This window comes from Pelodiscus sinensis, unplaced genomic scaffold (assembly GCF_049634645.1).
Source record: "Pelodiscus sinensis isolate JC-2024 unplaced genomic scaffold, ASM4963464v1 ctg35, whole genome shotgun sequence".
In the NCBI taxonomy this organism is placed as follows: Eukaryota; Metazoa; Chordata; order Testudines; family Trionychidae; genus Pelodiscus; species Pelodiscus sinensis.
The window spans coordinates 603,856-628,216 of NW_027465908.1; the positions used below are offsets into that span (position 1 = coordinate 603,856).

The 24,361-nt window shown below is 52.9% G+C and overlaps 1 protein-coding gene and 1 long non-coding RNA gene across 5 annotated transcripts in view; one reads left to right on the plus strand and one right to left on the minus strand.

Moving 5' to 3' along the window:
- LOC142824444 (neurotrimin) overlaps positions 1-24,361 on the plus strand; it is a 509,679-nt gene that overhangs the window by 412,781 nt on the left and 72,537 nt on the right. The gene's annotated exons all lie outside the window — the stretch shown is intronic.
- The window catches only part of LOC142824445 (uncharacterized), a 29,444-nt gene continuing 5,324 nt past the window's right edge, over positions 242-24,361 (minus strand). Inside the window, exons 2-3 of the long non-coding RNA XR_012899318.1 lie at positions 6,775-7,163; positions 242-700 (exon numbers count right to left, since the gene is read on the minus strand). This is a non-coding gene — a long non-coding RNA (uncharacterized LOC142824445). The remainder of the gene's footprint in view (positions 701-6,774; positions 7,164-24,361) is intronic.

Sequence of the window (24,361 nt, forward strand, 5' to 3'; positions counted from 1 at the left end):
CTGCCCTATGCAGGGTGAATTTTCTGCTGCTTTTAAGTCCCCTTTGCCTGACTGGTCCAAGGTGGATTGATTTAGCAGAGCCAAGAATCCAGCTCTTTGTATGCAGAACAGAGACCATACTGGGATTCACACACTTTTGCATAGTGCTTTGAGATCCTTGGTGGCACTGAGTATTATTGTTATTAAAAGCATTTTTTCCTGGAACAATCTGCAAACCGAGTGACTCATCCCCCCCCCCCCCCGACTCCCAGTCTCAGCTCCTCCCCATACACCCCCCGGCTCCTGTGACAACAGAGAAGTCCTTGGTGCCTGATTTCTAGCAGCCTCTGGTGCTATACTCTAGAGTTATATATGTGCGGCAGCTTGCCCTCATAAACCTCTCTGAATACATGTTGCTCATCTCTCCACTCTTAACCATGTTATGGGAGCTGCACTCCTGCTATTTGGTTATGGGGGGGCTCTTGTGTGTGTGGTGGGGGGGGGACATCATTATTTCCACCATTTAAGTCTTCTGCTAAGAGCTGGAGCAGGTGGATTTCCCGCTGAGGCCTCTGTCCTCCAGGCGCGAGGCTGTGAGTGATCTCTTCTGTGTCTCTGGCTGAATGCTGGCGGCCCTTGGGGAGCTCGTCTGCAGGAGCGATCGGCCGTTCCTCTGCACATGTCTCCATTCACGGACAGCTCTCTCTGCACCGTCCTCTCGCTGGGAACGACAAAAATAGGATCGCTGCGGCAAACAGCTTTTGAAGAGAGCTGCACAGAGCCTATTCCAGGCTAGCCAAGGCCTCATTGTGCAACACACGCGCTGACTCTGTCTCCACCTCCTCCTCTGGCTTGCTGATGTACTTAAAACCTAGCCCTCCTGTTGCACCAGTCCTGCACCCCCCTCAGCTCTATTGAACTGCACCACTCCTTTTGCTGTTCCAGCCGAGGGACTCTGCCAATGCAGCTCACTTCTGCCATGTAGCCCCCTCTGTTGCCCTGGTACTGAATACACCCCCCCATGCATCTCTGCTGATGCACCTCCCTCTGCAGCAGCCCCCCTCATCTTTTCGTCCTGCATCATAGCATATTATTCCAGCCAGGTACAACACGTAAATTGCACATACAGGCCTCCGAGGCAGGAGCTTCAATCTTCTGGGGGGTTGCATCAGGTTCGAGTGGAGTGGGGCAGAGAGTCGCAGGGTTGTGACTCCACCCCCTCCACTGGGGTGTATCTCTCCATCCAGCCATCAGATGGGGCCTGGCCTCAGACCCCCTAGATCCTCTGCCTTCACAAATTAATTCAACCAAAAGGTACCAGGGATGGGGAGTCCTTCTCTGGCAGCTGGTAGGCTCCCCCCAGCACCCTGGCCCTTTGCATCTATGCCATCAGCTCCTCTGTCAGAGCCCTGTGAGCCTAGGGTGGCAGGCAGGAGAAGTTTCTTTCAGCTGGAGCGAGTGCGGGAAAGACACTGAAGGTCAAGAAATGACAGGTAGCGTGGGAGGCAGCAGCTTCCCTCCAGAGAAACCACCTTCGCTGCAAAAGAACCTTCTTATGTCACTTGTCCTGGAGACTTGCCCTGCGGGGCTGCAGAGAGGCTCTACGCTGGCTGATTGGGATGGCAGATCTTGCCCTCGGCTAATTACTAGAGATGTGTGAAGTTTGCATTTCGCAGCGCAGAATGCACCTGGCTTCTCCCTGAGCTGAAACCCCCGTTCTGAAGCGGTTCAACGCCAGTCACGCAGCTGGTCCCCTGCTTCCCAAAGGGGTGGTGTCCCAACGCTCAGAGAACAGGAGAACATTTTCCTGGGAGCCAGACTTTGGGGTGCCGGCCTATCATTGCTGCTCCATCTTACATAAGAAGGGCCACACCAGGTCAGACCAATGGTCCATCTACCCCAGTGTCCTGTCTCCAATAGCAACTAGGTATTTCAAAGAGAATGAACAGAACAGAGCAATTTCAAACGATCCTTCCCCTGCCATCCTGTCCCACTGACAGTCAGAGGCTTAGGGACACCCAGAGGATGGGGTTGTCTCCCTGACCATCTTGGCTAATAGCCGTTGATGGATCTATCCTGCATGAACTTATATCGTTCTTTCTAGACCTCAGTTATACTTTTGCTCTTCATAACATCCTCTGACACTGTGTGTGGCACGAAGATGCACGTTCTTTTTTTATTTTAAACCTGCTGCTGCCTGTGAATTTTCATCAGGGAACCCGTAACTATGTCCCAGAGGGGAAGCTATGTGAGTTAGGGTTATTTGCATAGGGAGGGGAGTGGGGAAAAACCTGTCAATTAAAGTGTCCTTGCTAAATGAGGCTAATAGAGCGTTCTGTAAGTGATGACTTAGCTTTTGACGTCGTTTGGGTGTTAACTATAATGGCCCATCCAAGCCCTTGTATGTTCAAGCCATGAGAGAGAATGTCAGATTTGCATATGAAGGCCAGTTCCACAGATTTGCTCTCTAGTTGATTCCTGAAATTGCTTTGTAAGAGAATAGTCACCTTGAAATCCATTAGTGGGTGCCCAGGCAAGACAAAATGTTCAACAACTGGTTTCTGTGTTTACAAATGGGCCTTAACAAAGATGTTAATTACCTTAACCATTACAAAGATAGCTTCCCCACTTATCACCCCTGATTAGCCATTCATTGACTCATAAATAGCTATTCCCTCTCACCCCACCTTCTGTACTAAATCCGATTTGTCAGTTTAATAATGTGTTCACTTTTTTCATTATATTCCTTTGGTATATATGGTCATGCCAATTCTCTTCCAGAATATGATCTGAGGAAGTGGGTCTGGCCCACGAAAGCTCATTAAACCATCTTGTTAGTTTTTAAAGTGCTACATAGTTTTTCCTTTTGTTTTAGCAAGATCAGACTAACACGGCTACCTCTCTATTACTAGGTTTCTGTGTTACCCTTTTGAATATCTGATTTGTGTCCGTTAATCTTTTGTCACAGAGACTGGCCAGTTTGGCCAATATCAATGGCCGAGGGGCATTGCTGGCATGGGATGGGGTAGATCACATTGGTGGACATGCAGTCGTAGGAGCCCCTGATGTGGTGTCGGATGTGGTTAGGTCTTGTGATGACGTTGCTTGTGTAGATTGATGACGTTGCTTGTGAGTGGACAGAGTTGGCACCAGAGATGATTGCAGGGCTGGGTTCCTGGGTGAGATGATGGAGGTGTGCTGCGTGGTTGCTGGGAAGAATTTGTTTCAGGTTAGGGGTGTCTGTAGCAGAGAATTGGCCTGTCTCCCAAGGCCTGCGAGAGGGAGGGATTGTGTTCCAGGATAGATTGTAGATTGTTAACGATGCACTGAAGGGGTTTAAGTTGGGGGCTGTAGGTCAGGGCTCTGCAAAATATGACCTGTGGTCTGGATCCGGCCCACCAAGTCACCAGATCCGGCCCACGAGAGCCTCAGCCGGCTCCCTGCCTTCCCTGCCCCTGCTTGGCACCCAGGCAAGCTGGCTGCTGCGGGGCCATGTGCTTCTGTGAATGCTGAGAGCCCAGGGGAGGGGGCAGAGGCTTCGCACACTGCTCCCACCCACAATGGCTCCCATTGGCCAGTTTCGACCAATAGCAGCTGCCTGTTTGTTGGACAGGCAGCATGTGCAGTGCGCCTCCCCTCCCTCATCCTCTGGGTCCACATGGCCCCTGTAGCTGCTGTGAGCAGTGCAGGGGCGTGGAAGGCAGGGACCTTGGTTAAGGACCCTGCTGGGCTGCTGGCTGGGAGCCACCTAGGTAAGGTCTCCAAGCCAAAGTCTGCCTCTGGCACCCCAGCCCCTCCCTCCCCCTACCCTCTGCCCCCCTCCTGCACCTTTGCTCTGTAACCCAAACCTTCTGCACCCTTGCTCCAGCCCCTAATACACCTTCCCAGACACTTCATCCCCTCCTCCGGTCACAACCCCCTCCCAGACCTTGCACCCACTCCTGCCCTCCTGCCTCGGGTTACAAATCCCTCCCAGACCCTGTACCCCAGAGGTGGGCAAGACAGTTTCCGTGGGCTGGATCTGGCCTGCCAAGCCCTTGGATCTGGCCCACGGCTGCTCTGCTGCTCCCCTGCCCGAAGGCCAATCCAGACCTGAGGACGGGGGAGCACATGAAGTCTTCTCCCCTTTCCCCATCATGGGTGCATGGCACCAGAGGGAACTGCCAACTGTTCAGAACAGCTGCTGGTTCTCTCTAGGCACTATATGCCCCGGCAGGGTGGGGGAGGAGACTTCACGTGCTCCCACACCTCCAGGCCAATCAGGGTCTGCGGGTGAGGGAGCATGCAAATTCTCCTGGCCCCGCCCCTTCTACCTGAGGCCCAACCCCTTCAAAAGTGCCCCCCCCTTCAAAATTTATTGCCCACCCCTGCTGTAGGTGATGACTAGTGGAGTTCTGTTCTTTTGTTTGCTGGACCAATCTTGAAGAAGCTGCTGCTTGGATACTCGTTTGGCTTTCTCAGTCTTATATTGAACACCCAAATGACACCAAAAGCTAAGTATCAGGCACTTACCTCCCAGCACTTTACACACTTTAATTGACAGGGTTTTTCCCTCCCCCTTCCCCTCTTTTTCTCCTTTTTATTTGAAGCTCTGTGCCTCTTGCTCCATATTTGCCTTCTGAAGAAGTGGGCTGTGCCCATGAAAGCTCAGGATACTGTCTCTCTCTATATATTTTTGGTTAATCTCTAAGGGTACGTCTATACTAGCCTCCTAGATCGATCTAGGGAGGCTAATGAGGGCGACCGAAATTGCAAATCAAGCCCGGGATTTAAATATCCCGCGCTCGATTTGCATGTTCCCAGCCGGTCGCCATTTAAAAATTGACACGCCCGAAGTATCTTCCTGCGTCTACACATGGCAGTGAAACGGGATTCCGATTTAAAGCCCCTAAATCGAATTCGCTGGTAAACCTCATTGCAGGAGGGATACCAGCTAATTTGACTTAGGGCTTTACATCGGAATTCCGTTTCACTGCCGCGTGTAGACACGGGCAGTTATTTCGGGCTTGTCAATTTCTAAAATAGCGACCAACTGGGAACATGCAAATCGAGCGCGGGATATTTAAATCCCGGGCTTGATTTGCAATTTCGGTCGCCCTCGTTAGCCTCCCTAGATCGATCTAGGGGGCTAGTGTAGACGTACCCTAAGGTGCCACAGGATCATTGTTTTCTAAGTGTTTTCCGTAGTTCTGTGGTATGTGAGAGGGTAAATGGGACCTTCCCATGTACTTTCTCCACATCATTCAAGAGTGTATTGCCTGTTAACATATCGCCCCCTCCCAGAGTCACCTCTTTTGTAAACTAGATGGTCCCGGGCTTTTTAATACCCCCTCGTATGGAAGTGATTCCATACCTCTCATCGTTTTTCTTGCCCTTCTCTCAACTTTTTTTCTGTTCTAATGTATCTTTTTTGCGACAGGGCAACCAGAGCTGCACACAGTATTCGAGGTGTGACTGCACCAGGGATTTAATAGTGTTGTTAGAATATTTTCTGCCTTATTATCTATCCCCTTCCTAATGATTCCGAACATTGTTAGCTTTTTCTGACAGCCGCTGCACAGGGAGTGGATGTTTTCAGAGAACCGTTCTCAATAACTCGAAGATCTCTCTTTTGAGTGGAAACAGCTGATTTAGACCCTGTCATTTTGGATGTGTAGCTAGGATTATGCTTTCCCATTTGTATTCCTTTGCATTTATCAATATTGAATATCAACTGCTGTCTTGTTGCGCAGTCATCCAAGTTTGTGAGATTCCTTTGTAACAATTTACTGTCAATTTTGGACTAAACACTCTTCAGTAATCTGCTATATAGTTGAGAGAGTTTGTCTGTTTGCTTGGCTGTGTGTTCAAGAACTCCTCCTAAATAGTAAGAACCATGAGCACCAAATTTGGGAGGCAGCTTCCTCTTCTCAGAACTTAAAGCAAGGTCGGGGATTGGTTGTGCCAGGACAATGGGATGTGCCTGGAATGGGATTGCTCCTCAGAAAACAATACAGAAGAGAGACAGAAGCACCACGTGGTTGAAAGAGGCTGGACGGGGCATGCCCACTGCCTGTTTGAGACTGCCCCAGACTTGAGCCTCCTACTCCCCAGGTGCACGTGTGCACGCACACAGTCCCCTGTCTAGAGACTCTCCTCTCCCCACAATCCTGACCCTGAACCCTCTCCATTCCAAGCCCCCTGCCCTGAGCGCCTCCCTAAGGACCTGAGCAACACTGGCAAATGTGCTAGTTTAGTACATGATTTGCAAACTTTGGGTATGTCTACACTACAGAGTTTTTTCCGAAAAAACTTCAATTGCATCCACACTGCAATCACGTTCTTTTGAAAGAAAATCAAAAGAACAGAGGGGTTTTCTGACATTGGTAAACCTCCTTCTGTGAGGAAGAAGCCTTTTTGCGAAAGCGCTCTTTCAGAAAAAAGGCATGTATGGACGGGAAAGAGAGTTCTTTTGCAAGAAGAAGGAAGGGGAAAAAGCACAGGTGGCCATTCCGCCCATAGTAATCACAGCACACATGAGAGAGCGTCCATTCAGTGTGGACGCGATCTGTCGAAAAAGCAGATCACTTTTTCAATGCACTTTTGCTGTGTGGACACTCTCTTTCGGAAGAAATTTTTCTGGAAGATCTCTTCCGAAAAAGCTTATTCCGAAAGAAGCCCGAAGTCTAGATGTAGCCTCTGTCATCACACAGTTTGCCTCCCACTTTTTCATTTATGAACACGTTGAACAGCATTGGTCCCAGACCAGATTTTTGGGGACCCTTCTATTTAATTCTTTCCATTGTGCAAACCAACCATTTATCCTTATGCTTTGTTTCCTGTCTTTCACTGATCCAGGACAGCATCTTCCCTCTTCTCCCGAAACTGGGACACAGTATCCTATCCCGTCAGGTTATGGTCACTCAGGTGTTTCCGTGGTTACTGGCTTGTTGTTGTAAGTCCAGTGTTGTCATGGTAACAGTAGTGCATCTCAGCAGGCCCATGCCAGCATGTCTTGGCTAATCAAGAGAACGATGGAAGCCAATGGAGCTGATTAACCAGATACCACAGAAATCAGACTCCTTTTTAAACAGGTGGCATTAGTGGGATGCCGTGGGGTGTAGTCAGGCTCTACGTGCACAGGGATCGGGGCTCCCAGGTCCTTTCCAGGTCCAGTGCTTGCAGTCAACGTGACTCCTGCAGACCTGGGGGAGAGACACGAAGCATGAGAAGGACTGTATAGCCTGTTGGTTAGTGCGCTCCCCTGAGAGGTGGCAGATGCTTCTTAGGCAAAGGGGGGACTAGAACAGAGGAGGGGAGTCTCCAACCTCCCAGCAGGTACCGGAGCCTCTGGGCTAAATGTTACAAGGGGGCTCCTCCCCCCGTGCCAGTTGCTGCGTGGCTCAGATCAGTCGTGTGTCACCCTGCTGTCATGTTACGATGTGTCGCACGAGGCGGCTGTGCAAATCAGAGCACCCTGCCGGGACCTGGCCACGCCCCCCGGCAGACTGATTATGGATCGACTCCAGTGCAAGGACTGGAACGGTGACTGGCAGGGTAACGAGGCATCCTGGCATGGGGCAGTGGTTATTCAGAACAAGCCAGCTCATGCTGGCTTTGCTCAGGGAAAATCCCAGGAACCTTGGGGTTTGCCTCGCTGGGAAGGAGCAGAGATGGTATTTGGGCACCAGGGCGATGCTGGGGCCGGACTTCACAAGCTGCTTGCCTAGGAGAGGAAGGTGGGTGATACGGGGGGCTGAGTAGCTGGACAGTAGGGCGATGTCACCCTAGCCCTGCCTTGCCTTGCGATGTTGGGGTGCAGTCAGGCCAGAACTCCCCCCGCCGAGCAGCTAGAGCAGAGCGAGGCACCGTGCAGAGCGCTGGACCACGGGAGGGCACATGGCGGGTGGCAACAGCTTAAAAAAGCAAAACAAAAAAGCCTTGCCTTGTGAAACCTGGACTCGACCCTCCCCTGCCCACGTGTGTACCTAGCGCCCTGTGCTGTATCTTAAAGGGGGGGGTGTTTGGTTAAGGTGCCAGGCGTCAGCAGATCAAAGTTCAAATCCCGGCTCTGGTGCTGAGTCTCGGTGACCCTGGGCAAGTCACTTAGGGTATGTCTACACTACCCCACTAGTTCGAACTAGCGGGTTAATGTAGGCATACCGCACTTGCAAATGAAGCCCGGGATTTGAATTTCCCGGGCTTCATTTGCATAAGCGGGGAGCCGCCATTTTTAAATCCCCGCTGGTTCGAACCCCATGCAGCGCGGCTACACGGGGCTCGAACTAGGTAGTTCGAACTAGGATTCCTATTCCGAACTACCGGTACACCTCGTGGAACTTCAAATCCCGGGCTTCATTTGCAAGTGCGGTATGCCTACATTCCTCTCCTAGTTCGAACTAGCGGGGTAGTGTAGACATACCCCTCGGCGCGAATGCACAGAGGTGTTTGGGGCGGTGGATGCTGAGTGGCACCACACCTAGAAAGTCCCTGCAAGTCACAAAGCCCCAGTGGTGCTGACGGCCACCATGGGCCCTGGGGCAAGGTGTGGGGGGGGGGGACACTCTGAGCCGCTGGAAGGGGTGGGATTGAGAGTGGTCAGGCCTTAGCACCACCCAGACCACGGTGCACCCCCTGCAGCCCTCAGGGCTGGGCAGAAAGATGCTCTGACGCTCCAGCGGCAATTCAGAGGAGCCCGGGGCTCATGCAGCCGCTGCTGCAATAACAGTGCTGGCAGCTGAGAGATCTGGGCCCCTTTGAATATCTGGGCCCTGGGGCAGTTGCCCCCCTTGTCTTCCCCCGTCGGCGGGTCTACAGAGCCTGAGCCAGATGCCTAGGCAGCTACACCGTGAATGAGGCAGACCAGTGCTCAACACAGACGGCCACAAGCCAGCTCTCTGGGTGGAGAGCCACCTGAGCTAGCCAGCCGGAGATGCCAGCAATAGGAGACAGGGATGCTTGGGATGCTCCGCTGCAACCCCTCCCGGGGGGCTAGGGACGTACGCTGATTTAGGAAGAAGCGGCGAGGTGACCCCACATCTTTAAATGTCTCTCCCTCTCCCCCTTAAAGTGTCCAGAGGGAGAGACTAGCAGCACGAGAAGGACTGTGTAGCCTAGTGGTTAGCGCCCTCCCTTGAGAGGTGGCAGATGCTTCCCAGGCAAAGGGGGGACTTGAAGGGGAGGTGCCCTGCATCCCAGCAGGTACCCCAGAACCCCCCTCCATACCAGCGGTTTTGGGTGACCTCACTGTGGGGCCCCGTCGGGTCGTGTGTCGCCCTACTGTCGTGTGATGTGTCACACGGGGCTGCTGTGCGGAGCACCCTGCCTGGATCTGGCTACGCCTCTTGGGCAGCTCAGGTGACAGGCCTGTGTCTTTTGAGCTAGAAATGCTGGCTGACTCTCTCTGCCCCGTTCCTGGATGCGAGGCAGTGGAGAGCACCTCCTCTCCCTGTGTTCCCCCGCCCCTTCCTGCCTGCTGTGACGGCCGTGGTGCTGGGTCGGGGCTTGGTTTGCTCTGTCGGACAAAATCAAGCGGGGGGAAGCCCCCTGCTCAAATACAACCGTCAGTCAAGGCCTTGAGTGGTCCCTCCCCAAGCGAGTGACTCCATAGGCTTCAATGGGGCTGTGGCTACAGCACGGGCTTTGTCAGAATAACTCTGATCCCTTTTAAGAACTATACGGTGCTCTGGCCACCAGCTGAGCATCGCTGATCCACGCTGCTGGGTGTCCTCCCCCCTTCACGGGATCTGTCCATCCTACCTTATCCGTCCGTGCATCTCGTCGATCGGCCTGGCACGCAGGGATAGCAGTTATCACGGTCGGACCCACCTCTTGTTGCGTGGGACCATTGCCGGGGAAAAAAACAGTGATCCATCTAGCCCTGCCCAATGTCCAAGCCATTTGCCAAGCAGAACCCATCGCTTTGTGGCGAATTTGCCAGGCCGTGCCAGGGGAGGTCTCCCACAAGAGCAGTTTTGCAGCCTCGGAGACATTCACAGCCAGGGCCACCCAGTAAGCCACGTTCATTCAGTGTCTCTAGGTCTCACGGCGCTTTGTGTGGAAAGGGGCGTGCTTCATGGAGACAGATGACTCGGGAGCCGAGACAATGGTTGATAGACGAATTGAGTTTCTGATGGTCAGGACTATACAGGGTGATGGTTTTGAAAGCCATAGCGAAAGAGGCTGATGAGGCGGGAAGTAGGAAATCCGATTGCGGTCTAACTCAGAAAGAGACTGTTTGGTCTGACTTGGTATTAAGCGTCTTCTTATAATGGGTTAATAAATGGCCAATGGCTGTTTTAAGAAATGATGCATCTGTTGTTTCAGGTTGTTACGGAGTCTGACAGGTCGATCGTTGTGTGTACCCGTGAGGTTTCAGCATTTGTAGCACCTTCTAACGATGTGTTTCTGAGCATTCCCAAATCCCGCCACATGTTTCCATAACATTCCCAGGCCAGTTTGCATCTAGTAACCCTTGATCGACTAGTGCCTGGTTTGTGTTGCTCTCCTCCTTTCATCCCGCGACCCTATGTCTCGTTGTGCTGCAGCATCTTTCTGGTCAAGTTCCTTTTGAGGATTGAATGGGCACCAAATGGCAGCCAGTTGGCTTGCTTTAATAGTCGACCAGAAATGATAGGCGCTAGATGGCCTAGTTTCCTCCTGGAAGCCTAGACGAGGCTTGTTGAGGAAAGCAGCACAAAAGAAGCCCCCGATAAAAGCAGCTCCACAGACTTTAGGGAGGGATTGAAATATTGGAAGCCTCAGGCCGCTTGACTTGAACCCAGCAGGGAGGGGCTAAATCTTGGAGCACTGCAGGCTGGGAAACTGGATTGGTGACTTTGCGGCTTGTTGTCCTAGTCTGCAGTGTGTGAGTGACGCCCTGTCCCGGCTCCAGGAGGTGAAATAAAACTTTTATTTCACCCTTGAGAGTGAGAAAGCACCAGTGACTTTTCTCTAAGAAAGCCAGCCCTGTGCTCAAGAACTCCCTAGCCGTTTGGCCTCGGCAGGAGGGCCGGGTTATACGTAACGGACATGTCAGCATCTTCTCCGCACGTACTCCTGACCATCCCTCAGCAGTGCCTCTCGTGTCTGTACCATGCTAATATCGTTTATTAGCCCGTTATTGACCATTTCGAAATGGAACCTTTGGCCTGTGCCCTTCCCAAGGCTGTGACGATTCCCCTTCTGCAGAGCAGCAGTCAAGGGGCTGGCTGGCTCCTGCTCTCAGACTATGCACAAGGAAGCTTTTCTCCCCCATGGATCCCAACGTCAACTGCAGCCCTCGTTGGTAGAGAACAAAAGCTGTGACCTTCTGACCAAAGTGTGTTGGTCCATGTGGAATAAGTTTGTGGTTATCAGCCCCTCCTTACCGGCCATGGGCCCATCAATGAAACAGGCCCGGCATGAACACTGTTTTGTCCAGCATAGCCGATGGGGGGCCAGGACTGGATTCTTGTCCCGCCTTTGCTGTTGATCTTGGGCAAGATACTTCATCTGAGTTGGGGGGGGGCTGTGAATACTGGCGTTGCTGGAGTGGACTGGTCTGTGTGGCTCGGCCAATGAATGTCCATAAGGCACTTTGGAATCTGCAGGTAGGAAGGAAGATAGGGGAATATTGTTTGTCGCCCTCGTGGGACAGCGAGGGGAAGGAATGGAGGGCCGCCTGCTAGTGGGGGCCGAGAAGCAAGTCCTGTGTTGCATACGCATGAGTATCCGCAGCAGACTTGAGTCTCTCAGGCTGCCAAGCTATCATCTTCCCCACCTTCTTGGCTTGGCAGGTGCTATCTGGGTTTCTCTGCTTGGTGTCCCTTGACGGGTCTATCCCTGCACCCTCTGTATTTTAATAGCCTTCTCCCTTCCTGGTTTTTTCCTCACTTTTATCCCTCATAATCAGAGGATTCCTGCAGTCTTGTGGCTCCTTCCTGTTTTGGGGGGCCGGGTTCCACTCTCCCAACCAGGCATCAGAGAGACTGGTAGCGGCCCTCCCTTCTTGGAGCATGGGCATCCTCCCTCAAGTGGCCCTCGCGTTTTGTGGTGGCTCCTCCCCTCTCCTAATGAGAAGGAGGCTGCTTCTGGGAGGCTCCGCCTCTCCCTTAGAAGGGCTCCCCCCACCAGCACCAATGTCTCCAGATGGGTGGGGGAGATCACAGCATGGATGGCGCCGGCGAGCCATGTGGCAGGTCAGAACGCCCTCTCCATCCTAAGCGCCAGTCCCAGGTCTGGGATCCAGCTAAATGAACGGAAGCATTTCAGCAGGTTCCAGTCCTGTCGGCAGCTCAACCACCCCCTTGTTTACTGTTGAAATAATTACTGCTTTGCCATAATATTAGCTCTGAACCGTGACTCCATACCATTGTCCCCGGAATATTACCCATTTATTATCTCCCAGCAACCCTGGACGATGAACACTAGACTTTGGAGACCAATTGTTTTACAGCAGGCAGGGTCTTGGTGTGCATTGTTTAATGAGGTAAACTACATTATAGCCAGCATTAATTTGGCTGCCGTGCACTCCACTAAATCACTGTTAACCTGTAAATCTGCCACTGTTTTTGACGAGCGCTTCATCACCCGGGGCTGGCGAAATCATTTGTGAAAAAGGTCACTTCCAAGATGGCTCCCTGCCCGTCACAGAGGCAGGGGTGTAAGGGCCTCGTGAAACTCTGGAGAGGAGGGGCATTCTACGCATGTGGCGCCCACGCCATGCTGACCCACAGAGCCCCTTATCAGATGCTCCCAGCTCACTGCTCGCCCTGCGCGGCACAAGGAGATGGGAGATGAAGTGAAAAGTAACGAGCGCGGACTGCGGCAGAAGAGACAGCAGCAAGAAGATAGCAATCTCCAACGCTGTCTCCTTTGCAGCAGGCAAGGGGGCTGGGCGGTATGGGCCAGCCGGGTCTGGATAATGCACCAGGCAAAACAGGCTGTGCAGCAGTTCCCTGAAAGAGTCAGGACATGGGGAGATGGGTCATTAGCTTAACCCTTTCACTCCTATTATGTGGCATGGTTTGCCTAGCTAGCTAGCTTTCATATGCCGGTCTGTCTACAGCGTTCTGTCTATCTGTAGCATGAATAGGGAGACAAGGGGGGGTGAGGTAATACCTTTTATTGGACTAAGTTGTGCTGGTGATAGAGACAAGCTAGCTCTTCTGGTCTGTCTGTAGCCTGCCTGTGAGTGGAAGAATCCGTATAAGAACAAGCACTGGTTCTGAGCCATTGTTCGCAGCATGCCTGGCACTAAGAAGCAACCCTCTGTGAGCCCTTCCTCCTGCACAGTCGTGTAGGTCCCTGAGGCCTAATGGATCTTGGGGTTGTGGGTTTACGTTCCCATGTGTGCCCCCCACTGAGAAACATTGAAAAAAAAAGTTGGGAAAAAGTCAACAACAGGTCAGGAAAAATGTCTTTGGGGTGGGTCTCAGTGGCATAATGGATAAGACACAGGATTCTGGGTTTGAGCCCTACCCATGCCCCCCTCCTGCCCCTGGAGCTGATGGGCAGCCACCACCAGCTTCTCCAGGGCTGAGCTAAGCCGATCGGTTTGCGCAGTGCGCTATCCACATTACAATATGCATCACAAATAGAGCCCCCTCCCCCAGCCACAAATGGGACAGTGTATTTCTCTGAAACCTCCCGTTTCCAGAAGGGATGCATATCGCCTATCCAGCCTTGTCACGCCCAGCTTTTCCTCCTCTCCACGGCGGCCTGATGGGCCCCTCCGAGCAGGCAAACTGTTCTGGATTCACCAACACCACGGGCTGATACTCCCCGCAGTGTCACTTTACATACACTCCAGCCTCTTTGAACAGCCCAGCCCCTTCTTTCCTGGACACCAACAACATTCGCGGATTTGCGGCTCCCAGAGAACCAGTGCGCCCCAATTTACCGACTTCCCCTCCAATCACAGCCCTTAGCTACGTGAAAAGAAGAGCAACACTATTTAACAAAGCATGGAGGTGCAAGACGTAGCAAGTAAAAGTTTTGGAAGCAAATGGTAACATGTCAAATCAAATCACAGCCTTCATTCTAGAGCCTAGACTTCGTTGGCAAGGAACTTTGCTGCCTAATGAAACTAAGTGCAACTAACGTCCTTGCAGCGTATTGCAGGCAGGGCTGAGACTCACCTTTGCTAAGCTAGAACTCACTGAGCATTCATCTCCTTGGGAGAGGATCCAGGCTGGACGTCAGCCTTCTAAGTACGCCCCCAAAAGATTCTTTGCTTATCAACAAAACACTCCCCTTGCTGGCGTTGGTTTATTGCTACAACTTTCCTCCCTTGTCCAATGTGCAATTTCCTGCCCCGGGACACAAACAGGCCTCTGTTGTGAAGCAGACAACATTCAGCAGACACGTGACATACCAGAGAGAGAGAAGCGTCTCTTCAGGTATGTCTACACTACCCCACTAGTTCGAACTAGCGGGGTAATGTAGGCATACCGACCGCACTTGCAAATGAAGCCCGGGATTTGAATTTCCCGGGCTTCATTTGCATAAACTGGGTGCCGCCATTTTTAAATCCCTGCTCGTTCGAACCCTGTGCCGCGCGGCTACACGCGGCACGAACTAGGTAGTTCAGACTAGGCTTCCTAGTCCGAACTACCGTTACTCCTCATTCCACTAGTTCGAACTAGCGGGGTAGTGTAGACATACCCTTCCTTCCTGCCTAAGAGGAGCATGCTTGTCCTTCTGGTGACCTGCCATCATTCATGACCTTTAAGAACTTAATTTTCACTGCAGTTACGTAATTCCTTAAACCTCACCCACCCAGACATTTCAGCTATCGGGTTTTGGTGGAGACCTCCCATGCTACCCTTTCATACTTTTAATATGCATACATCTGATCAGGGGGTCTCTGTAAGACTCTGTGTGCACCTTGTGTCTTTGCCAGTTGGCACCAAGATGTTCCTGGGTCAGCCGGTAAAGGGCAAGCTATTTAGGCTAGGTCTACACTGGGGGAGAAACTCAGTTTAAGATACTTAACTCCAGCTATGAAATTAGCATAGCTGGAGCCGATGTACCTGAAATTGAGTTTCTGCGGCAACCCTGCTGTGGGAGGTGGTGGGAGAAACTCTCCCGTTGACTTCCCTCACTCCAGTACTGTGACTTCGTGGAGTACTGGGGTCAAGGGGGAGCCATCAGCATTCCATTTTGTGGGTCCTTACTAGACCTGCTAAATTGAATCCCAAAAGATCATTCTCTAAAGCGTTGATCTCCAGGTGAGTATAGGCATAAGAACGGCCACACTGGGTCAGACCAATGATCCATCTAGCCCAGTGTCCTGTCTGCTGACAGTGGCCAATACCAGATGCCCCAGAGGGAGGGAACACAACAAGTAATCCTCATATCATCCCTCTCCTGTCATCCATTTCCAGGTTGGCCTTAGATTGCAAGCTCTTCAGGGCAGAGACTTTAGGTTTTCATTCTGCTGCCCATCACCATTGTATCTGGCCATCCTTCATGGGAAATGAGGAGCCACAGCCAAGTGTAAGGTTATGCATTTAGGGATTAATAACAAGAATTTTAGTTATAAACTGGGGACACATCAGTTGGAAGTAACGGAAGAGGAGAAGGACCTCGGAGTCCTGGTTGATCACAGGATGACTATGAGCCTCCAATGTGACATGGCTGTGAAAAAGGCTAATACGGTTTTGGGATGCATTAGGTGAGGTATTTCCAGTAGACATAAGGAGGTGTTAGTGCCGCTATACAAGGCATTGGTGAGACCTCATTTGGAATACCGTGTGCAGTTCTGGTCTCCCATGTTTAAGAAAGATGAATTCAAACTGGAACAGGTACAAAGAAAGGCCAGTAGGATGATCCGAGGAATGGAAAACCTGTCTTATGAAAGGAGACTCGAGGAGCTTGGCTTGTTTACCTTAACCAAAAGAAGGCTGAGGGGAGATATGATTGCTCTCTTTAAATATATTAGGGTATGTCTACACTAGCTCGTTAGTTTGAGCTAGGTAGGCAAATGAGGGCAACCGGAGTTGCAAATGAAGCCCAGGATTTAAATATCCCGGGCTTCATTTGCATGTTCCCGGGCGCCGCCATTTTTAAATCCCCCTTAGTCCTAACGAACTGCCCGCAGCTAGATGCGGCAGTTGAATGTTAATTCGAACTAATTCCTTAGTTTGAATTAACTGTTACTCCTCGTGGAATAAGCTGGCTAGTAGGAAGTTTAGACTCGAAATTAGGCAAAGGTTTCTAACCATCAGAGGAGTGAAGTTCTGGAACAGCCTTCCAAGGGAAGTAGTGGGGGCAAAAGACCTATCTGGCTTCAAGATTAAGCTAGATGGGTTTATGAAGGGGATGGTTTGATGAGGTAACATGATCTTGGCAATTAATTGACCTTTCACTATCAGTGGTAAATAGGCCAATGGTGGGAAGATAGGAGTTACTATAGAGAACTTTTTTCTGGGTGTCTGGCTGGTGAGTCTTGCCCGCATGCTCAGGATTCAGCTGATCGCCATATTTGGGGTAGGGAAGGAATTTTCCTCCAGGGTAGATTGGCAGAAGCCCTGGAGGTTTTTTGCCTTCCTCTGTAGCATGGGGCACGGGTCACTTGCGGGAGGATTCTCTGCATCTTGGGGTCTTTAAACCAGCGTTTGAGGACGTCAATATCTGAGATATACGTGAGAGGATTATTCTAGGAGGGGTGGGTGAGATTCTGTGGCCTGCACTGTGCAGGGGGTCAGACTAGATGATCATAATGGTCCCTTCTGACTTTAAAGTCTATGAGTCTACGAGTCCCAAGTGCTCTCAGTTACATGTTTCTGTGAGGTCCATCTTTGTGGTGCTGGAGTCAGCATAATATAAATGACAACAGTAACGACTGCAGATGTCTTGCTTCTGGGCTGGTCCATTTTCAGGCCAATCTTATATCAGGGCACAGTGGAGTGCGGTTGTGGGAGTGCCTCTGGCATGGGATGGGGGCGTGGATTCTACCTCTCCTGTCTCAGTGCCCTGCACAAAAACAACTTTGGATCAGTCTTTGCCGGGATTGCCACTTCCAACCCAGGGATTCTGCAGCCACCTTCTCCTTTATGATCACCCAACCTAAATGAAGCTTTGGATGCTCTGAAGGCTATTTCCCCCTCCCCCCCGCATTATAGGAAGAGAGGGAAAAAACGGAGTTTGAGCTTCCCCGATTTCCTTCCCCGCTCCTTAGCAATCAGCGCGGCTGAAAATGGCGACCGCGTTCCCCCTGTAAATGCGGTGCGTTGTATCCGCGGCTTGCTCAGGCTTGCGTGCCATTCTTCGGGCACTGGGAAGCAGAGGAAGAGCAAGGGATGGCAGTAGCTGAGATTCAAGAGATCTCCACACAAATTAAAACCTTTTATCAGCCTCTAATAGCTGTGCAAACTAATTATATTTTGGCCAAACTTTACCAGCGACTCCCTTGGGGTATTATTATAAAATGCTGCGCTGTGGAATCGTGGCCCCATTCTGTCAACACCAGGATGCCTCAGCTACAGCAAACTCAGCCCCGACTCATCGTCACTGCTGGGATGAGTGTTGCATACGCTGTGGCCGTAGCACTCAGGGCGGGCGGGAGCACAGCTGTATTGTGACATGTGGCCCAGGCTCGTTAAGCCACGTAGCTAAGGGCAGGGCTGGGAAGGAAGGAAAGCCAACGCCGAGTTTTCTTGTACAGCTCCCATTTGTCTGTCTCATTCTCGGCCTTCCCCCAGCCATTGGTTATCGGCTGTGTTCACTCTGTAGCACGGGGGTCGGTTTACAAGTGGTGGGGGAGAATGGTAGTGTTCCCCCAAATCCCAGCCACAAACTGAGCACCACTTATTTGTGACACCACAATGAGACTGTGCTCCAAGTAGGTAGTGCAGATCGTGGTGTGTTAGGTGCATTGGTGAAACAGCAGTGCCAATCTTCAATTGGCGTCATTAGGTTTCAAAGTGAACATATCACTTAGCTGAATAGGGACCATTCCACACCTCTCTGAGCTACAATTTCAGACAGACTGCAGCTCAAGACAGGCCTATATGAAAAAGTCAGGTCACCTCAGCTACACTGCTCAGTGGTGTGAAAAATCCACACCCCTGAGTGACATAGTTAAAGCACACTAATCTCCTACACTGACGGAAAAATTCTTGTGCTGCGCTGCTGTAGCTGTTGCCGTGCAGACGTGGCATGAGGCAGACAGCCCCATGTTGGCTAGCAGGTGTGCATTGAGTGGGTTTTGTTTGCAAACACGAAGTTTAGGACCTGATTTTTACTGGTGATTTGGCCTCCTTGCCCTGTTCAGGCTGTTAACACATCAGAGCTCGGGCTGCCGGGCACTAGGATCAGGGAGCCCTATTGACTCCAGCTGGGGCTCAGTGGAGAGTCTCTCCCGGCCTTTTTCTTTTTACAAGGAGAGCTGAGTTTCTGGCACCCAAGACGATGCCCCCGGCTTGCTCCCAGACCTCCCTTGAGGTCCTTGCTCGTCTCTTCCCTGTGGTTCCATGAACGTGGGCTTCAGGGTTGGGCCCAAGATGTGACAAGTCGAAGACTATGGTGTGATGGCACATCGGGTACCCCCCCAATCCTGCACCCCGTCTGCAGCAAGATGAGACTCCACCAACCAGTAGTATAGAAAGGGTTTATTGCTCCTCCAGGATACAGCACAGCAGAGATTTCAGGTGTCAGGGCCAGGATGCCTCAGACCCCTTGGGTTAGGGGGTCCATTGTCATCACTAGACCCTCAGCTAAGGCTGCTTCCTTCATGTTTTCCAGCCAGCAACTGCCCCTTCCCCGGAAACCTCACTTCCCTTGTTCCCTGCCTGCCCTCAACCGATCCAACAGGTTGGGTCTTTTTGCCTACCTGACTTAAGTCAGCCGTCCTGCTGGGCAGTGCTCCAGGTACCGGCCAGTAGGGGTCACCCCCAGCCCACACAGCCACCAGTGGATCCCCAGAGGATATGGCCTGTCCACTACATCACATATGGGCTATGTCTAGACTGGCAGGATTTTCCGCAAATGCTTTTAATGGGAAAGTTTTTCCGTTAAAAGTATTTCCGCAAAAAGAGTGTGTAGATTGGCACGGATGCTTTTGCGCAAAAGCATCCGTGGCCAGTCTAGATGCGATTTTGCACAAGAAAGCCCCGATCGCCATTTTCGCCATCAGGGCTTTTTTGCGCAAAACAGTTTTTAGCTGTCTACGCTGGCCCTGTTGCGCAAAAGCATTTGCGCAAGAGGGCTTTTTCCCGAGCGGGAGCAGCATAGTATTTGCGCAAGAACACTGCCAATCTTACATGAGATCATCAGTGTTCTTGCGCAAATTCAAGCGGCCAGTGTAGACAGCTGGCAAGTTTTTCCGCAAAAGCAGCTGCTTTTGCGGAAAAACTTACCAGTCTAGACGCAGCCATGGGGTTTGGGTTTGTGACCATGCTGGAGAGGGCTCATCGGGCTATCAGTCCTCCCGCCTCCCGGCAGACTGTTCCGAACGTCTCCACCACCTCACCCACAGTGCTGTCCGGCTGTGTGTCTGGCTTCCTCAATTCTGCAGTCCTTGCCCTTTGCAGGGCGATATCCTCACTCTCCAGGGAAGAGAGAGGAGAGGGGGGCCCGAGCCCGTCCTCACTCACGGGCCACAGCCCAGGGCCCTAAGGACTCGGACCTGCCAGGGTCCAGTCCGGCTGACGGGGCTTCCCGCCAAAACTCGCCAGCCCATGAACCTTGTCCGGGTTCTGCCCTGGGCTACTTCCTCTCACTCTCTCCCCGCTTCTACCCCAGTGGCCGCTCGCCCTAGGGGCCTACCCAGCCTCTGGTGGTTTGGTCGCCCAACCCCCGCGTGACCGGAGTTCGGGTGCCTGTTACCTCCCGGGGTGCCCTGTTCAGCCTGCCGCCTGGGCTTACCGTCCTTCCTGTTGCTCCACGGAGGAGGGAAGGACTGCATGAGGCCGCGTCTGCTTCCCTCCTCTCTCCCTGTGACCGGCGTGGCGTTTTAAATCCCCCGCCGCTGCCGGCGCCAGCCTGGATGACGTCCTGACGCCACGGGGGAAGCTCCGCCTACCCCGTGGCGGCCGAGTAGCGTCTCCACTGCTGCGCCTGGGGCTGCCAGATGCATTGCGGCCCTTGAGCAGCTGGGGCAAAGCTGGTGCCCCGTTCCACGCCCCCCGAACAGGGCCTGCACGGCAGGGGTCCCAGTGTGGGACAGCAGCGGCCCGTCACAGGGTTAAAGAACACGGCCCCGATTCTGCAGCCCCTTCTCATATCAACACTGGTCACTCATTCATTTGGCCCCATTAACTTAATTGGGGCTCTGCCCATCAGCGTAAGTGAAGATTGCAATGACCAGGGAATAGGAAGTGCTGATATTAGACCAGGGGTTTCCAGCCTGGGGTACGCGTACCCCCAGGGGGTACGAGACGCTTGTCAAGAGGGTATGGGGACTATTTGGTAAATAACTAGATTATCCTAATTGAAATATTCCAAAAGACGTGGTATTAGTGAAAAAGTTGTAGATTCTGGAGTTTAGAATTCATTTCCTTTCATGTTGAATAGGGGTACGGAAAGGGTTACTAAAAGCCACGGCGGTACGGGGACCGAAAACAGTTGGGAACCCCTGCATTAGACCCAAGGGCTGTCGCAGTGGCTCACAGCAAGCGTTTGGGCCATGAAGTTTCTCCCCCTCCCTTGCCGTCCGCCGCTTGCCACAGCTGTGAGTCCCCTGGATTCCTAGCCAGAGGCAGAGGGAACGGCCAGTCCCTCACCAAAGAGCTGTGAGTTGCATCGTCCTCCCTGCCATCTGCTGCCCGGGCTCATGGGCTCCCACGACTGGCTTGTCAGATTCTTGACTCCTTTCCGGTTGTCACTCGTTACGCCGCGGGCGGGGAAAACCCCTCAGGCCAGGGGCTCATTGGGCGAGCGAGAGATGGCCCTGCGGTGGGCCGGGAGATAGGCAGTCCCCGAAACACCTCCTCACTGCTTCCACCCGCCCGCTGGGCCCCTGCTGCCTGTGGGCCGGGGTGCACAGCCTGTCTCACTCGGGGGGCTGGGAATAGCTGTATGTGCTGACTCTAAGCCCTGCGTGCGTGTCCTGCGTTGGGGGCCAGGGGATGTGACCCTCTCTGTAGTGCCCGGCCAGCACAGCTGGTCACACTTAGGTATTAATATCAGAGGAAGATCCTGTACTGCCAGGCTGGGGGTTTGATGAGTGGGAATCCCCCTGCTTTGGGATCCCACTCCCCCTGGCATTAGTACACTAGGTCTGTTTTCTCTTGGCCAGCCCCTCGCTTTGCTTTCCCCACAGTCCCGCGCCCGAGAGCATCTAGCAAGCATGCTAATCCGTTGCAGCCCACCTTGGGCCTGTTTGCATCCCAGCACAAGGCCTGCCGCAGAGGCTAGCCCCGGGCAAACCATGGCCTGTCCCCACGACCTGCAGCGTTGGGCCCGGTGGGAGGGCCAGACTCCTGTCCCTGCCCCATCCTCGGCCTGCCTGAGGACTCTGAGCTTTTGCTCTGCACAGATTGCTGGCTAATGGGGTGGAGCTAGCTGGAGTGCTTTCTATTAATGGAGCAGAATATAAACAGAATAAAGTCTTCATTTCCCAGGCTGTGCCTTCATTATTAATATACTTTACAGTTCACAGGTTCTTCATTCGCTTCCATGTTTTCTCAGCTGGGGTAATCGGCACCTCGGCGTGAGAACAGTCATCACATTTCTGTTTCCAGTTGAGTGTGCGTCCAATTCGCCATGAAATGGTCTCTCCGCTGTGACTCTGAGGTGCACGGGGAGGGTGCTCAGTTCCTTTCGGGTGCGCGGAAGCAGGGAGGGCTTGCCTGGGGCATCGATGCGAATCCTGCTCCTCGCCCGAGTGGTGTGGAGAGACGGGGTGACGAAGAGAGGCAGGCCTGAGGTTCCTTGGTGACTGCTGGGGAGCCCACAGCGAAGGGTGGAAAGCGCTGAGGGGTGAGAAGAAAGGGACTGCGGCAGAGGCAGAAGCTGGATGGAGGGAGAAACAAAAGCGAGAAACAAGTGGGATGGGGAAACGAAAGAGAGAAAGGTGTGTGTGGATGAGAGTAGGAACGTGAGAGGGGGGCAGGGAAAAGACGGGAAAAAGAGAGTGGAGAGGGGGAAAAGGGGCCATTGCCATGGCTGGGATGAGAACCCAGGTCTCTTGAGTTTACCAGAGCCAGTGGAATACTTAAAAAAAATGGCCTGAAATGTTTGCATCAGTTCATAAACAATGAATTGAGCCATGCATGGGCCCCTTCCACCAGTGTTCACACCAGGCCGGACGGGAGCGATGAAAGTCCTTTCCTCGGGCCATGGCGATGGGCTCCTGTACTCATTCAGAGAGGAGACACCTCCACCTGCCCCTGAGCAGGCCCGGGGCAGGGCACCAATCACGCTCCAGAGGCAAAGGGTCTCCCGGATGTATTTGAGATCGGGTCCGTTTTGAGTGTGTGCACACGCTCAGGCTAGCACACGCAATGGCAGTGCATTCTGTGCATGGGTACACATGTGAAAAGTGGTGTGGATCTGGATTAAAATCAGGATCAGCTCCTGGATACATGATGGCTGAAAAGAGGCAAGGTTAGTATGTGGAATAAATTGCTCTGAATTAGTCCCAGTCCTCAGCTGTACAACCTGTATGGTGCGCAACAGATGGAGCCTCAAACCCAGAGGCTAAGGAGTATGACAGCTGAGTGTGAGAACAGTATTGTGTCTGTGCGTGTGTGTGCTGGCATGTGTTTGTGTGTGTTTGTGTACTCATGTGTATTTCTGTAATATTATGTATGAATGGACTCTGTGTGTGCGCGCGCAGGTGCACACATCTGTGAGAGCATGAACTTGTGTGCACATCTGTGCTCATGCACTTGTGGGCACTCCCGTGCACAGAGCTGTGACTGTGTGAGGAGTGGGTGTGTACTCACATAGGTGCAGAAAGTGCAAGTGCTTTGACACCTCCCATTCCAAGGAAGTGAGGGTAAAGCCACATCTTCACTCGCCAGACTGGAAATCGATCTTCTGGCATTTGATTTAGAGGGTCTAGTTAAGACCCACTAAATCAAATGCTGAGGGTGGCTCCAGTTAGTGCCTGTATTCCTCAGTCGCGAGGAGTAAGGGAAGGGAGCGTTTGATCCTGTTGGCCTCCCTCTGTGAAGATGGCACCAAGCCAAGTATTTTATGTAGCTGGAGTTGCCTTAGCCCAACCTGCCAGGTCTAGTGTGGACCTGGCCTGAGAGGCAGCGGGTGTGTTCAGAAGACAGGACAGGAAGTCGGGGAGTGGCCAAGCATATCATTGGGAGGCCATCACCCTGGAAATGGATGTTACTCACTGCTCGGGGGCACTTCTCTCTGGGACTCGTTTCCCATGAGTGGGGCCTTACGGCTTGTAAATTGCCCGCAGCCATGCTGCCCAAGGAGTTAGCACTTTGGGACTGCGGGCACCTCGAGAAAGCCAGCTGAGAGCGGTGGCTGGCCAGGGCTCCGCCCAAGGGCAGTGCCAGGCTGGGGTCCCCTCCCTCTTTTCCCCCTCGGGCTCTGACATGCTTCCTCTGCGTGTTTCATTTGGATCACGCCGGCCTACGTTGTGTCCTGCAATGTGCTTCTCCTCCCTGGGCTTGCTGCGGGAATAGGGTGTCCGCTGCGGATGACTGGGGAGGAGTCAGGCCCTGGTCTTTGAGCAGCGTGAGCCTGTCTGGGTTTGGAAGCTAAGCGGTGTTAGGCTTCATTCAGCACTTGGATGGGAGACCGCCCAGGAAAGCGCTCGGTGCTGCAGCAAGCAGGGCAGCTGTGTTGGCCTAGGGTCTGTTCCCTTGGAGGCAGCGCTTTGCGGTGGGGGAAGCGAGGAGACCCTGGTCCTTGGGGGGCACTCAGCCTCTTGTAGTAGTGGCTGAGTCGGTTCGGTTGTACGCGCTTGTCTTCCTTGGCCTCTGATGCTGCGCCGGGGGAGGAGGGGCTGCCCTGCGCGGAGTCTGCAAAGCACCTTGTGCTTCCTCCCGGATGAAAGGCGCTGCTGCAAGATCAGATGTTGGGAGGATGAAAGGAGGAAGCTGCCTTTCAGCGCTGGTGGGCCCAGGGCAGGAGGCTGGGAAGTGGCAGCAGGGTGTGGGGCAGAGGTCTCTGCAGCAAAGGCATTTCCAGAGCGGGAAGCTGCGAGAGCAGAACTGACAAGTGTGGCCAGGGAGAGGGGAAGCAGAGAATGGGAGGGAGGGCTGGATTCACACAACGCTGACGGGCCCTTGCTGGCATTGGAGTGGGGAAACTCTTGCAGCATCTGTGGGGCAGGCTGGCTGGGCTTCTGAGATGGAAGCAAGGAGGGGGACTGGCACCTGGGCGGCCTAGCACGGTAGAACCTGTTTGATCGCCTGCTGGTGGATGTCCAAGGACTGATGCTCGCGCTGCATCCACAACAAGGCAAGCCCTGGCCTGCAGCAGGCTCTCTAGGGATGAGAGGCGT